Here is a 12,729-nt window from a genome sequence, read left to right on the forward strand (position 1 = left end):
AAATGGCAAGGATATTGAGAATTCTCTGGGAACAAATTTTAAATTAAACTCTCCTTATAAATATGTGGCTATCTTTCATTGCTTAGGGCTGTGAACATTTCAAAGAAACAGGTAGGCTTTTAGTAATGGGCACTAACACTATTGTGCTTGCAAGGAAACTGGTGGACATTCAATGATGGGTCATAAACAATCCAAGCTCCCTCCACAGAAGGCCACACAGACCTCACAACACTGAGGGCTTGTACACACTACCACTTACATTGGTATGTCATTCAAGGGTGTGAATAAGCCACCCCCTCCCCGATTGACATAAGTTACACCGACCCAAACACCAGTGTGGACAGAGCTATATTGGGAGGAGAGCTCCTCCCGCCAACGTAGCTACTGATTCTCATGGAGGTGGTTTATTTATGCTGATGGGAGAGCTCTCTGTCGGCATAGAGCGTCTTCACCAGACACGCTCCAGCAGTGCAGCTGTGCTGTTGTAGCACTTCTAGTGTAGACTAGGCCTCACTCTTCAGTTTGTGTGGGTTTCTGTTAGTGATGAGTAAAGATCAACATTGGGAGGTGCAGGGGAAATTAATTTCTATAAAACTTTGGGGAACCATCCAAACTCTCCAAAACCATTTTGATTTACTTAATTGGGCTGGAAATCTCACATGAACAGGTTAAGGCCAATAGTGCATGAACTGGAAATACCATGAGAACAGCTTTCCCCGCTGATGCTTTCACTTGTGGTCATATGACTGACACATCTGTCTGTCGAGAACCTAGCATGCTGCTAGTGTCATGCAAAGCATACTGAAAATAATGATAGAGGAGTCCAAAAAGGGGGGAAGGAGGATTGATACCACTTTTTGAACCATAAGAAATGTTTGGTTCAATGGATGAGCAAATGTTCAGTTCTAATTTTATCTAGACTAGTTTTCTGATGCGTAGTTTTTGAGGTGCTGGGTGGAATTTTTAATGACACTGACCACTGATCTGATAAACATCATGTACTGCAGCAGACTAATTACATATGCCTGTATAATTACAAAGCAAACATTAAATCATATGTGATTTACTGCCTCTACCAGACTGAAGTTTACAAAGTTATATTAATTTTGAAGGTACACATGTAATTGCTAAATAAATGATAGGAGCATTAAATTGTTATGTAGTTACATGGTACTTAAATACTGAGGACTTACTACGTAAGCAAAGATTATATGATTCCCATAGATATGCCTTGGAACTCAAAGTGTTACCAAACACTGAATATCATGAAAACTCTCATCATTTTTTTTTTTGAAGGTATCAAAGCCCAACCTCCTTCCTGTGAGTCTCTGATCATGAAATAGATGGGGGGAAATGGAATATTTCACATTATACACCGGCACACACAGTGCACTTAGAATATAATTGTGGCACCGTTTTCTGAACTTTACCTCTTGGCTTTCAGTCTTTAAGAAGTTTCACTCATCTTGTGGCTTAGCCATTGAGTGGCAGAATTTTCCCCTGAATTCTTGGTAATACCCTATTGCAGTCTTTTGTAAGTGAGCTCAGGGGAAGTTTTTCACTAAGGTTCAGATCTCTTTGCCCTTAATTCAGTTTTGCTTCAGAGCTCGTTTCAGAAGCAGTCACTAGAGAAGTTGCAAATAAATGTTCATGGGAGAACCGAAAAGGCTGTCGCTGAATTTTTTTCCAAAGTTTTACTGTTAGACTGTTTTTTTAAACTAAAGAATGTTTGTCTTGTGTTTTGAAAAAAACAAACGGTAAACCCCTGCAAAATTGATGGAGTCTTATGGGGTGATGCCTCTAGATTAGATGCAAAACTTTCTCTGTGAGGGGCTAACAATGCTGCAGGGGGCCATCTTGCTTCACTGAACTGGAACATCCAGTCTTTGAGAGTACTCACACATTAGGGCTAAGATTACTCTCTCTATAGCAACGCTCTTCCCTCCAAGCCTTTCTTTTAAAGAAGCTTTATGACTTAGCAGTGCCACAGCCCACCTTCCCTCCTATTTTCCTTCTGAACTTCCTCCATCTAAGTAATCACAGTTAAGTCTTATGCAGGGCTCTACTCCTGTACTTTAGTTTGTATATGGAATTGTGGTGACTGAACAGAGCAAATGCTTCACTCCAGATTTCTTTATTGTGATGTGGCATTGGCTTGTCAAATCACAGACATGGAATCGTCTGGGTCCCATATGACTTGTGCGTGTGTGTGTGTGTGTGTGTGTGTGTGTTGGGGGGAGGGACATGTGTGTACGTGCACGAACACTCTTAAGGGAGAAGTCATTCCAAGGCATATTGAAACCAGAGCTTTCTAAATTGTCTCTTTGAAGGCCTTTTTCCTTTATTAAACATTTAGGAATCAACAACAAATGAGTGATTTCATTTGAAAAATTGATTTCAGGATCAAAGAATTTATTTACAGTGTCTCAAAAGGAAGTAACGCACAACGTAACCCAAATAAAATTCTGAAAAGTTTTATAAACATGCTTGAGATGATGGTGGTGGACCAGAGAATGATAAGCTTTTCAGAAGATCAGTTGAGTGATAATTAGTAGGGCTGTCAATTAATCTCCGTTTACTCACACGATTAACTCAAAAAAATGAATTGCGATTAAAAAAATGAATCACGATTAATCACAGTTTTAATTGCACTGTTAAACAATAGAATATCAATTGAAATGTATTTAATATTTTGGATATTTTTCTACATTTTCATATATATTGTATTGTGAGTTGTAATTGAAATAGAAGTGTATATTTTTGATTACAAATATTTGCCCTGTAAAAATGATAAACAAAAAAATAGTATTATTCACTTCACACCATACAAGTACTGTAGTGCAATCTCTTTCACAGTTGCCAACTTTCACACGGTAAATAACCCCCCCCAGTCCCCCCTAACTTTCACAATAAGCCAAAAAACAAACTAATCCCATTTCAAAACAAGGCCAAAACAAGCCAATCCCTAAGAACCCCAACACTCTGTGCCACTAGATCCCCCCAGCGTGCAGTCTGGGACTGCGGTGGGCCCTCTGTGCACCTCTGACTCTCTCCCCACCATGCCCCTGCTTGCCCCTTGCCCCTGCTTGCTGGAAGCTGATCAATAAAAAGAAGCAACAAACTACAAGCAAGCCAAACAAGCAACAAGCGACAAGCCAAAAACTAGCCAACAAGCAACTCATGAGCCAATTAAGCCAAAAATAAGCCCAATTTCTGCATTTTTTCCGTGGGTTTGGCATGTCTGATTCTTTATTGTGAAAGTGCAATGTACAAATGTAGATTTTTTTTGTTACATAACTGCACTCAAAAACAAAACAATGTAAAACTTCAGAGCCTACAAGTCCACTCAGTCCTACTTCTTATTCAGCCAATCGCAAAGACAAACAAGTTTGTTTACATTTACAGGAGATAATGCTGCTCACTTCTTATTTACAATGTCACCAGAAAGTGAGAAGAGGTATTTGCATGGCACTTTTGTAGTCGGCATTGCCAGGTATTTATGTGCCAGATATGCTAAACATTCATATATCCCTTCATGCTTTGGCCACCATTCCAGAGGACATGCTTCCATGCTGATGACACTCGTTAAAAAAATAATGCATTAATTAAATTTGTGACTGAACTCCTTGGGGGAGAATTGTATGTCCCTTGCTGTGTTTTACCCGCATTCTGCCATATATTTCATGTTATAGCAGTCTCAGATGATGACCCAGCACATGTTGTTCATTTTAAGAACACTTTCACTGCAGATTTGACAAAACACCAAGAAGGTACAATGTGAGATTTCTAAAGATAGCTACAGCACTCGACCCAAGGTTTAAGAATCTGAAGTGCTTTCCAAAAATCTGAGAGGGACGACGTGTGGCGCGTGCTTTCAGAAGTCTTAAAAGAGCAACACTCTGATGCAGAAACTACAGAACCCGAACCACCAAAAATGAAAATCAACCTTCTGCAGGTGGCATCTGACTCAGATAATGAAAATCAACATGCGTCGGTCCGCACTGTTTTGGATCATTATCAAGCCGAACCTGTCATCAACATAGACATATGTCCTCTGGAATGGTGTTTGAAGCATGAAGGGGCATACGAATGTTTAGCATATCTAGCATGTAAATATCTGGCAATGTCAGCTACAAAAGTGGCATGCGAATGCCTGGTCTCACTTTCTGGTGACATGGTAAATAAGAAGTGGGCAGCATTATCTCCTGTAAATGTAAACAAACTTGTTTGTCTTAACGATTGGCTGAACAAGAAGTAGGACTGAGTGGACTTGCAGGCTCTAAAATTTTATATTGTTTTATTTTTGAATGCAGGTTTTTTGGTACATAATTCTACATTTGTAAGTTCAACTTTCATGATAAAGAGATTTCACTACAGTACTTGTATTAGGTGAATTGAAAAATACTATTTCTTTTGGGTTTTTTTACAGTGAAAATACTTGTAATCAAAAATAAATAGAAAGTGAGCACTGTACACTTTGTATTCTGTGTTGTAATTGAAATCAATATATTTGAAAAATGTAGAAAACATCCAAAAATATTTAAATAAATGGTATTCTATTATTATTTAACAGTGCAATTAATCGCAACAATTAATCGTGATTCATTTTTTTAGCACTTGACAACCCTAATAATTAGCAATCAATCATGCTATATCATATCTCTGCCCTGCCTTCTCTCTCCATTGCGCGGTACCACCTCTCTGGGAAGGTGTACATACATTGAGGGCAACGTATGCATTGAAACATGCAGTTGGAACAGGGTTTTAAAAACACAGGTTCAGGGAAGAAAAAAGGATCACATTCTCTGGAAATGAACAAGTTGAAGATAGGAGTCAGAGAAAACTCCATAAGCAGAGAAACCTGAGCCAGGGGCATGAGGTCCAGAACAGAGGACCTGGCACCTCGGCCGTCACCAACCAAAACCCAAAGAAAGCTCCAGAGTGAGGGCTCTAAGGTAGATATCTGTGTATAGATATACCATGGAATTATATGGTGGCATGGTGATATTTACTGTCTTATTATCTATCGTTTTCCTAATTGTTCCTAGCATCCTGTTTGACTGCCGCTGTGCATTGAGTGGATGTTTTCAGAGAACTATCCACAATGGCTCCAAGATCCCGTCGTATTGTATGTATAACTGTGATTATGTTTTCCAATATGCATTACTTCACATTTATCAACATTGAATTTCATCTGCCATTTTGTTGCCCAGTCACCCTGTTTTCTGAGATTCCTTTGTAACTCTTCACTGTCTGCTCTGGACTTTATCTTGAGTCGTTTTGTATCGTCTACCAATTTTGCCACCTCACTGTTTACCCCTTTTTCCGGATCATTTATGAGTATATTGAACAGCACTCATCCCAGTACAGATCCCTGGGGGACACCGCTATTTACTTCTCTCCATTCTGAAAAATGACCATTTATCCCTACCTTTGGTTTCCTGTCTTTAAACCAGTTACTGATCCATGAGAGAACTGTCCCTCTTATCCCATGTCTTCTTACTTTGCTTATAAGACTTTGGTGAGAGAGCTTGTCAAAGGCTTTCTGAAAGTCCAAGTATACAATATCCACTAGATCACCCTTGTCCACATGTTTGTTGACCCCTCTCCGCTCAAAGAATTCTAATACATTGGTGAGGCACGATTTCCCTTTACAAAAGTCATGTAGGCTCTTCCCCAACAAAACATGCTCATCCATGTGTCAGATAATTCTGTTCTTTACTATAGTTTCAGTCAATTTGCCTGGTACTGAAGTTACACGTAGTGGCCTATAATTCCCAGGATCACCTCTGGTGCTTTTTTTAAAAATTGGCATCACATTAGCTATCCTCCAATCATCTGGTACAGAAGCTGATTTGAGTGATAGGTTACATTGCACAGTTAGTAATTCTGCAATTTCATATTTCATTTCTCCGGAACTTTTGGGTGAATGCCACCTGGTTTTGGTGACTTATTACTGTTTAATATATCAATGATCATGAATTAGGAGACCAGAGGTGACCGATGTAGTGCAGGTGATGCACGACGCAAAGCGGAGATGGGCGATGTACGACACAAAGTGGAGTTGTAGTCTGCAGGCAAGACAATAGGTGGACAACCCGAATCAGTGACTGGATCCCCAGAGACCACCAGTGACCACTGGGCAGACCGAAAACGTGCTGAGCCAGTCCCATGACAAAACTCCTTGGCCAGAAATGGAAAGAATGTGCTCGCAACAAAACGGAATGGTGTGGTGTCGATTTGTGTTCATGGAGGGACGGACAAGGACAAGCCGGACAAAGGTGACAAAGGTGAATATATCAATTTGTTCCAAAACATCCTCTATTGACACCTCAATCTGGGACAATTCCTCAGATTTGTCATCTAAAAAGAATGTCTCAGGTGTGGGAATTTCCCTCATAGCCTATACAGTGAAGACTGATGCAAAGAATTCTCTTAGCTTCACCACAATGCCTTGTCTTCATTGAATGCGCCTTTAGCACCTCGATCATCCAGTGGCTCCACTGACTGCTTGGCAGGCTTCCTGCTTCTAATGTACTTACTTTTTTGTGTGTGTGCTGTGAGTTTTTGCATCTTTTGCTAGTTGTTCTTCAAATTCTTTTTTGGCCTTCCTAATTATACTTTTACACTTGCCTTGCCACAGTCCATGCTCTTTTCTATTTTCCTCAGTAAGATTTGCCTTCCATTTTAAAGGATGTCTTTTTGCCTCTAACCGTCTCTTTTACTCTGTTGTTTAGCCATGGTGGAATTGTTTTAGTCCGCTTAAAATGTTTTTGTTTTTTTTAATTTGGAGTATATAGTTAATTTGAGCCTGTATTGTGGTGTTTTTTAAAGTTTCCATGCAGCTTGCAGGCATTTCACTCTTGTGGCTGTTCTTTTTAATTTCTGTTTAACTAAATACTATTATGGTGGGTTTCTTTGGTATTTCTCCCAGTCCTGACAAGGATGCTAAATTTTATTATATTATTATCACTATTACTGAGCGGTTCAGCTATATTCACATCTTGGACCAGATCCTGTGCTCCACTTAGGATTAAATCAAGAATTGCCTCTCCTCTTGTGAGTTACAAGAGTAGTTGCTCCAAGAATCAATCATGAATGGTGTCTAGAAACTTTATCTCTGCATCTCTTCCTGAGGTGACATGAACCCAGTCAATAGGAGAATATTTTAAATCCTCCATTATTCCTGAGTTTTCTATTTTTGTAGCCTCTCTAATTTCCCTGAATCACTGTCACCATCCTGGTCAGGTGGTCTATCGTATATTCCTACCGCTACATTTTTGTAATTCAAACATGGAATTTCTATTCATAGAAATTCTGTGGTACAGTCTGATCCATTTAAGATTTTTACTCTTTTTGACTCTATGCTTTCTTTCACATATAGTGCCACTCCCCCACCATCTTGACCTACTCTGTAATTCCTATATATTTGGTCTACTGGTATTACTGTGTCCCACTGATTGTCATCATTCAATCACGTTTCTGTGATGTCTATTATATCAATATCCTCAGTTAATACCAGGCATTCAAGCTCACTTATCTTAGTAGTCAGACTTCTAGCATTTGTATAGAAGCACTTATAAAATGTGTCACTTTTTAGTTGTCTGCCTTCATGTGATGTAATTGAAAGGTCCCGTTTGTCATTTCACTGTTTCTCTTCAATTCCCACCTGTACTTTATCCTCTGCGAAGCCTGCATGTTACTTGCTTCAATAGTCACCTGTTCCTGAAGGGTTAAACTATAACCTAGAATACGTATCAGGGTAGAGCTCTGGGGAGGGTATGCATGAACAAGTGGGGTGCAGTGAGGGACAGCCCTGGTTCTGGGGCTCAGGACAGCTGGTCCCATCCCCATGAAGTGGCTCCAGACAGAAAATCTGTCCCTGGAAAGTGTGCCTGAGAGGCTGGAGCCTGCTCAGACCCAAGGGAGCTTAGAAGAACATGGATCCAACATATGGGTCCAAACACAGCTGCCTCGTGAGCATCCACAAGGGGAAGCTCAGCCAGGACCTGGACAGGTGACAAGTTTGAAGTCTTATTGCAAAGTTTGACAATAATGGGCTCAGGAGACCTCATACTCTGCAGTTAGAAACCGGTTTCTGGATCCCAGTGATGCTTCAACCTATAAGGACTCCTTAGAGACAGAATAGACTCACACACAGGCAGGGTAAATCACACAATTATACACATTCTCACTCTCTCTCCCATACAAATTGCAAAAACAAATTTCTACCAAAGCTCATGAGGGAATAGGAAAAAAAGAGGGGCGTATAGGGTGTTAAAAAGAGTGAGATCTTTTATCTATAGCTGTCAGAATATAGCTGCCCAGATAGAGACTGATCTTTTTTCCACATACATTTTGACACATAGCTGGCAAGCGCAGTCCTATTCAAGAAATCATGTCAGAAGAATGGGCAAGACTTATGGAAGCTAGTGGTTGAGTTATCTGAAATATAACCTGAATGCCTGACTCAGGTACTGAAAGCAATGATCTAAATTATGAGATGCACCTAAGCAAAGAGTTTCCGGACCTCAATCACTGCAAGCAGGAAGGGTCATTATCTCTGTGATGAAGTCTGCTTTTGTCCCTGGAGAAATGAAAAAAATGAACTGGCCAATTTCACATCATTTGAGCTGGGTTTACGTTCTTGACCCTTGATCGGGTGTTGACAGAAGTGGGGAGGGGAAGGAGGAGGCTCTCTTATGCTCTGCCTAAGCTGTTTTGAAACTAAGGTTGACATTTTCCTTGCCATACCATTGTGATAGCAATAGTGACCTTAGAGGCAAAGTATTTCACTTGCCACCCTTACGAACACAGCTGTCCATGTAGCTCTGCATAAAAAGCAACAGGGGAGATGAAACAGAGCTTTGCTTGCCCTAGTTAACTGGAGGATGCAATGGAGTCATTACAATATCAGGGGTTTGGCTGTATCTGGGTATCCCTCGCCCAGAACCAACTTACACAAGAAAGAACACTTTGAGAGAAAGCTCCAATAGCATCCTTCATTCGGATCCACTTAGTTTTGGCAGTAGATAGTGAACTGCCATCAAAGGATCTTAGAACAGTGGAGTTGGTGACTTTACATATGGTCTGCCATTAGTAAGGTACAGTGAGGCTTAATTGAAAGCAATTACTATAGAGCAGTGGTCTCCAACCTTTTTATGCCCAAGATCACTTTTTGAATCTAAGGGCAACTCAGGATCTACTCCGCCCCTTCCCTGATGCCCAGTCTCTTCCCCAAAGCCCTGCCCTGCTCACTCCATTCTCCCCTATCTCAGTTGCTCGCTTTCCCTCACCCTCACTCACTTTCATCAGGCTGGGACAGGGGCTTGCACTTACCTCCGGTGGCTCCTGGTCAGTGGTGGGCGCAGCGAGGTTAAAGCATACTCCCTGCCTACCCTGGCCCAACACTGCTCCCGGAAGGGGCCAACGCGCCCCTGCAGCCTCTGGGGTGGGGAGGGGGGGGCACGTAGCTCTGTGCTCTGCCCCTCTCTGCAAGCACCACCCCCTCAGCTCTCCCAGCCAATGGGAACTGCAGGGGTGGTGCTTGCAGGCAGGAGCAGCACGCGACCCTGGGGCTGCAGTGGCCACTTCCGGGAGCGGTGTGGGGCTTAGCCACACTGCACTGCTGCCAGAGATCGCGATCAACTGGGAGATCCTCTAGAATTGACCAGTTGATCGCAATCAACAGGTTGGCGACCACTGCTATAGAGCATTAAACTAAAAAGTATCTTCCTTATTAACATTCATTCAAATTGCTTTACATTTAAGTGTATGCATGTGTGTATGCATGTGTACAGTTCAAGATAATTTTACTTATCATAAACCAACTTAAAAGATCAGGGAACCGTTGCTTCTTTTGGTAATACAATATAGAGGCTTTAACTTCAGGATCATGGATTTCAATTCAAACAGAGATTGGCAATGACAAAATGTTGTTGCTACCATCTGCAGAATGCCTTTGGTGGTCTTGATCCATTTCCCAAAGGAAAGAAAACAACATCACAACACCAGTCACCACTAATTGGTATCTTTCTGGACAGTCTAAGCAGAGAGCCTCAGAACTGAATGGAAATATAAAAAAAATAACCCACTTAATCCTAGAGATGGTCCATTGAGATAGGGGTCAAGGTACATCAGCAATGTATCATGAGGAAGGTTGCCATGCCACTGTCTATTCTGTACTAGTTTTGTGGCTGACCAGAGGACTCAGGGGCTGTCAATGTGATACCTTTCAGGAACACTAAATTCTAAGAAAATACTTTTAAAATATTTTAAAACTGAAGAAGCCCTAGTTCACTAGGCAGGGTGCTGGTGTCAAAGCAATTTTGGTCAGTGTGACAGTGTTGGGACTCACCACCGCAGCGCCTCCCGCTGGTTGTCTCCGGGAATTAGCTCAGTCCATAGGGAGTGCCCTCTCCTAGTGGTGTCCCGCCCGTTGTCTCGCCCTTGGTTGGCGTCTGAGCCTGCGATGCTCACCAGCTCACAGCGTCCTCTTCCAGACCACTGCCCTCCGGCAGTGCCCCTTAGTCCATCCACACCACCTTTTGGGGGGCGGGGGTGATCAGCAGTCTTCCCACCCCCAGCCACCGTGTCCAACCACACCCCCAAAGACTAATCCCTCTTGTCAGGGATCTGGCGTAGTTTATGACAGCCGCTCCCTACGGCCAATGGCTGGGTGTACTGCAAGGGCAGGGGGGACCCAGGCCCGCCCTCTACTCTGGGTCCCGGCCCAGGGACCCTCTGGCAGCAGCCTCGCTGTCGTCCTTCTCTCCCCTCATCTGTCCACTTCCCTGGGCCGCTTCCCCTACAGCCCCTTGCACTCGCTGGGCCCTTCCCTTCAGGGCCTGCAGCCTGGCAGGCTATGGGCTAGAGCTCCCTTCTGCTCCCCGAGCCTGGCTAGCACTGCACTGTCTGTGGTGCTAGTCTCCTAGCTCTGAGACAGACCTTCCCCTCTCAAAGGCCTGGGACAGACTGCCTGCTCTCTCCCTGAGCAGCCTTTTTATAGGGCTGAGCCTGGCCCTGATTGGCTGCCTCCAATCCAGGCCCTGATTGGCTCCCAATAAGCCCTTCTCTTATTGGCTGCCCGTCTGCGCAGGCCCACTGGCCTGCTGCAGCCTAAATTCTCAGAGAGTGGGGCAGTTGCCCCACTACAGTCAAGCAATGAACTTTGGAAGACTTTTCCCCCACAGGTTTCCTTTCTGTCTCTAATACAAAGGAAAGTGAATGAAAAACAAGAAGTCCTTACTGTACAGTCCAGCATTATGTAACTGAACCAGTTGTTGCCTTGATACTGTTTATTTCTGCAGCCAAATCTATTCTGACAGAAGGAAAAGCCTAAGTGTGCCTGCATAACTGTTGCTTTTGATAGCTAGACTATTTGTTGTGCACGTAAGTGATTCTGCATTGCCAGCAATGTATAGTGATTGTTAGTCTATTTCACTAATTTTGTTTTTACTAGCAGAGGTTAGTCTGGATGAATCTGATCTTGAAGCATTTACATTCGGTGCATAGTTATTTCCCATCCCAACACCTCCAGAAGTCAAAGTAGAAGTATAGCAAGTTATTCCTCAAGGATTAGGGCTCCAGTGGCGCAATCGGTTAGCGTGCGGTACTTATACAGCAGTACAGAGCAGAGCAATGCCGAGGTTGTGAGTTTGAGCCTCACCTGGAGCACATGTTCGGGGGGCGGCGGCGGGGGGGGATAGCTCAGTGGTTTGAGCATTGGCCTGCTAAACCCAGGGTTGTGAGTTCAATCCTTGAGGGGGCCATTTAGGGATCTGGGACAAAAATCTGTCTGGGGATTGGTCCTGCTTTGAGCAGGGTGTTGGACTAGATGACCTCCTGAGGTCCCTTCCAACCCTGATATTCTATGATTCAAATTTCAGCAAGGATGTCCTCCCACAGCCATTATGCACTAGTATTTTAATGAGAAGCCAGGCAGAGATCAAGCCAATTTTTTGTATTTAAATTCAATACGGCACCAAAGCAAGAGTTAGAGCCTAAACAACTCCTTTGCCAAGTACACAGAAATAATTCCTGGCACACAGCAGCATACCCAAAACTTCCATTGTGCTCACAAAGCTAGCATACCAGCACTAGGTGCAACCTTAAAGAGCATTCTGGGTATTGGAATGCAAATCAGCACAACAAACATCAGAATTTGCATATCCAGTATTCCCTCAACAAGGAGTTTTATAACAAGGGCTATCCCGACCAAGTCAGCAGCCATGGACTTTGCTGGAGTTCATCAGCATGGAACAGACTTGGTATAAGTAAAGCAGTTAAGCTCAAAAATAACTTACTTGATTTCATGTTTGACCAAGCATTAATTTAAACCAATATGTTAAGACAATGAGGAGGCTCTAGTTAAAATAAATGAAGGCAGTTGAACATTTTCTAAGAAATTTTGCTGACCTTTTGATGAGAATGCCTAAAAACATAATGAAAATTTCAATAAAAATGCATTTCATTTTTTGACCAGCGCTAAAAATGACCAAAGCCAAAAGCTGAGCTAAAGCTGCCATTCCATCCCTAGTTCAACAAGTTGTACCCACGTACTGTAGGATGTTCCAAACGGTAGGTAATTTTGCTCAGTATCTAGTGAATCTAGGTTGATTTATGGTTTAGGCTCAAACTCTGGTTACATTTAGCAGTTTGGGCTTGAGTTTCACTTTTAGTTTTGGGTTTGTTTGAACCTGGAACTCAGTGATGCCATAAAACCTCTCA

At 42.6% G+C, this 12,729-nt stretch overlaps 1 non-coding gene across 1 annotated transcript; it reads left to right on the top strand.

The window, feature by feature from the left end:
* Nucleotides 1-11,582: 11,582 nt before the first annotated feature.
* On the top strand, nt 11,583-11,676 carry TRNAI-UAU (transfer RNA isoleucine (anticodon UAU)). The gene is made up of 2 exons: nt 11,583-11,620; nt 11,641-11,676. It is a non-coding gene; the product is annotated as a tRNA-Ile (tRNA).
* Nucleotides 11,677-12,729: the final 1,053 nt, after the last annotated feature.

Source organism: Emys orbicularis, chromosome 3 (assembly GCF_028017835.1).
Source record: "Emys orbicularis isolate rEmyOrb1 chromosome 3, rEmyOrb1.hap1, whole genome shotgun sequence".
NCBI lineage: Eukaryota > Metazoa > Chordata > Testudines > Emydidae > Emys > Emys orbicularis.